Genomic DNA, 4,234 nt, shown 5'->3' on the forward strand with positions numbered 1-4,234 from the left:
CTACTTGCTGCGGAGCTCACCATCCAAGTACGCCTCTTTCTTGCCGACTCTCGATACCCAGGCAATCCCTCCGGCAAGCGGCTCTCCTCTCTCTACCCGAGGAATGAAGTAGTGGCGGAAAAGGGCAACACTAGGGTGGACTCCGACAAAGTTTTCGCACAAGTGTGCGAAAACTGCCATGGTCAGGACAGCATTGGGGGTGAAGTCAAGGAGGCGGAAGCCATATGTGTTCATAATGTCACAGAAGAACTCCGAGAAAGGCGGGCAGAGCCCGCAATAGAAGAACAGTGGGAAGAACGGGTACCCATTTGGAGCCAGCTTCAAAGCGGTAGCTGGGAGTACCCTCGTGCGCGGATGCGCACGCGTCTCCGTCGCCCAAAAGAGGTAGAAGTACTCCCTCAGCTCCTGCACGCCGAGCTGGGGGGTGAAGATCGCCCGCTCCTTCCGCAGCGCCGCCGCTGCGCCTCGGCCGACTTCACGCCTTTTCCTTTGTCGGCTTTCGGGCCCATGGCTGAGGTGGTGGAGAAGGTCGACGGCGTGGTGATGCTGGTGGCAATGGGGGGGGGGGCGGAGCGCTGCTCTCTCGGCTTCGAGAAGAAGGGGGGGAGCGACGGAGTTTGTGAAGAAGGATTAGCAGCAACCAGCGAGGGGGAATGAACTGCCCCTGTTTCCTCTGCTTATAAAGAGGGACGGGGCGGACGTTTCGCCCTTCCTAATAAACAACCACCCACGATCTCCCCCACGATGCCGCATTCAACGCGTGCCGTTATGGGGGAGCGCAGTGGATACAGAGCGGGATTTGGTGTAGCCCAGCCCGCGTGTGCCTGTGCCCTATCTTGGGCCTGGCCCAACAGCGCTCGGCACCGTGTCTGGCCCAGGCCCGGGGGCTCCTGTCGGTGTACTAGAACAGGGGTACCCTAGTACCCCGAACTTGTGCACGGGCAGTTGCAGCACCCCGCGACAAGGCTTGCCGGGCGAATGCCAAGATCCCCCAAGGTTCCCTTGAGGCCATCCAAGAACAAAGTATATAAGCTAAGGAGACAAGGCCCCGGCAAGAGGAGCTTGCCGGGAAGGCCAACCAAGGCGCACCAAGGAATTTGCCGCCACGCGCCATGCGCTTCGGCAAGGCGACAAGGCCCCGGCAAGAGGAGCTTGCCGGGAAGAATAAACAAGGTACCTCGAAGCCCGGCGAGCGACAAGCCTCCGGGCCCGACAAGATAGCAGCAGCGGCAAGGCGCTTGCCACGGCAGGCGGCCACTCTGCGCCCACGCTCCAGCGCATCCACCAACGTGTCGCTCTGGGGGCCTCTCCAGACGCGCGTGGCGGGAGGCTGTGCAGCCAGCGGTGCGCAGTGGCATGCGAAGCTGACAAGATCACCATCATGGCGAACGGTGGCGCCCTTAACGGTCCTTTTCTGCACCGTTTGAGCAACTAAGACGGGCATTTAATGCCCTTGTCCCCTGCCGTCAGAGTTAGATAGGGTGCACTATACAAGCAACTGTATCACCTACCTTGCTTTTTACATTTTTACCCTCCTCTGCGTTGCCACCTGTCGGTGACCCCTTTAGCGTATAAAAGGAGGCCCATGCGCAACGTGGAGGGGGTTCGGACAGTTTTACTTCGATTCATTCGTAGCCCAGAGAACATCGTACTCTGGCTCGAGAGCAAGAACACCAGATAATACAACCAGACAAGCAGCAGTAGGAGTATTATCTCTCCGGAGAGCTCCGAAGCTGGGTAAACCGCTCGTGTGCTTCGCCTCGATCTGCTCTTCGTGCAACCTCCGCCCCCCACCGAACCGAAAGGGGTCCGGTCTGCCGGCCCCATAGGTGTTCGTGGGTCAGTTTCCCCCGACACTCTGAGCTGCGAGGTACCACAGCCGCATCGTCCGCTCGAGGATGCTCAAGGTGGGTGATCTTATCTTGAGGCGGGTGCTCTCCAGGGAAGGGCTGCATAAGCTCTCGCCCATGTGGGAGGGCCCGTACAAGATCGCGCGTGTCTCTAGGCCTGGCTCCGCGCGCCTGGAGACGCAGGATAGGATCCCCATCCAGAACGCCTGGAACATCCAGCACCTCCAGAAGTTCTACCCATGAAGTAAGGCCCATGCCTGTGAAGGTCTCCGCTCATGACACTCTCACGTAATAATGAGTTGGTGTTGTACATGCCCCGGAGTCTCTTGAGGTGGCCCTGGGCCTCATGGGGGCTCCCATCCACGTCCTAGTGGAGGCTCCATGCTCCGCGCTGGTGGGAAGACATGAAGACTAGTCTAGGTTCCGTATGCGGCTTTTATTTGCTTGCTTTCTGTAGCTGGTTTCTCGACTTCTTGAATGAACTTGTAGTTTTACGTCTTTCGTTCATCAGAGTTGGATTTTTTCTCTCTTGTTCGCTCGACTTTCCAAGCCTGTCCCAGGAAGAGCGGTAGTTGTCCGTCACTCCTCCTTGGGCGTCTCGTGTGTGGGGGCTAGGTAGGTGTGTGCGTCTGGGCTCGCCCAAGCCTTGTTGCCCCAGGGATCCGTCGTCCTTAATCCTTGCGAGATGCTCTCGAACGAGTTCGTAGGCATACACACCTTCTAAGTCCGTGCCCCCGGGCAACGCGACATGGTATACCAGCCACGACCAACCCACGCTCGGGGGATCGCTCAAGGTAGGACGAGGTGCCTCATGAGGCCATCTAAAAAATATAACTCTGCATCTATACAATGTATCCTAAGGATCGGCGGCTCCTAAGCTGTCGGGAAGGAAGCCCTCGGGGGATACAGCAAGCAAGGTGCGCCCTCGCGACAAGGGAGACTACCACAAGCACATCGAGCTAAGTTACCCTGACCGAACCTAGTGGAAACACAAGTATCATGGGACAACATCAAAGTAGCAAACATAACATAGTGGCGCAAGTGCCGCAATTCATTACACACCCCAGCGGGTCCCTCTGCTTTTTCAAATGCAGGAGAAAGGAAAGGAAAAACAAATGTAGGCCACACAACCGCAACAGCTCCCAAGGCCAGGCTCTGGCAATGCCCGAAGCTCAGTTTGAGCCTTGCTCCCGCTTCATCGGAGCACGATGGAGGGATGGGCCGTCGCCTTCCCCGATCTGAGGCCGGCAGCGTGGTGGTGCTCTCGCCATAGGAGAGGTGGCGCGGCCGTCGCCAAGGGAAAGCTCACCCTCGTCGTCGTTGCGGCCCTCACCAAGGCCAAGCTCATCGTCGCTGCTGCCGTCCTTGGGGCAGCACCCGTGCGGCGGACATCTTCCCCGAAAACCCTCACGTGGAGGGTCGCGAGGCCGTCATACTTGAAATGGAGGGTGCATCTCCCGCTCAGGCCCCGATCACGGGCGAACGTCTGCCAACCACGGGTCAAGGACATGTTGCCCACGCCGGTGACTTCGACCCCCGCCCACAAGGGTCTGCTGCAGCAGTCGTCAGCCTGCAGCCAGAGGCCATCAAGCCCCACGGACGGTAGCGCACCCACAAAGAAGCACGGGAGTTGGAGCCAGGTGCCAGCAGGCCTCTCTGGCCACATGACGAACTCTGGGAGCGCGTCCACCAAGTGGGAGCGCGGCCCAGGAGGCTGGGCGACCACGGCGCGCCTTCCCCCGTCGTAGGTGCTGCCTCATCCTCGACGTCCCCTGACACAAGAAGAAGCGCCGCCACGGCCGCCAGCGGTGATGCCTGCTCTCGGAAAGGTGTGCCCGTGCCCTCGAGGGGCCACCGCCGGGGTCGCAGCATACTTGCAAGGACGTCCGCAACCTCTCTTGGGAGGCGACAAACCTGGTCCGTCCTTGGGGGCCTTCCCTTTCTCTGTGGCTGAGAGCTTCCTCGTCGGTGCCATGGACACTTAAGTGAGACAACGAGACAAGGAAGAAGAGGAAGAAGCAGGCGGCAACAAGATGGAGATGAGCAAAGGGGTGCTCCGCCCCTCTCCCCATTTACAGCCAGAGGGAGGCCAACTGCCGGCCTCCATGATCCCCGGTAATGATGATCTCTCTGCATGCAGCATGATCTAGTCAAGTCAAACGGTTGCTGAGGTATCATGGGGAAGCAGAGACGCCCACGTCCCATCAAGCGCCACACATCTACTAAGTCCGCAGGTGGTTAGGGCCCGCGGCGCTCCGCCCTTGTCCTTTGGCTTCGCCTCGAAGCCAAGTTCGAGCGTGCCTTGGGCCCGGGAGCTACTGTGTTTGTTATGGGAATGGGGGTACCCAGACTTGCGTGCCTGCGGCCCATGGCGTGGCTCCACC

Source organism: Triticum aestivum, chromosome 2A (genome assembly GCF_018294505.1).
Source record: "Triticum aestivum cultivar Chinese Spring chromosome 2A, IWGSC CS RefSeq v2.1, whole genome shotgun sequence".
NCBI lineage: Eukaryota > Viridiplantae > Streptophyta > Magnoliopsida > Poales > Poaceae > Triticum > Triticum aestivum.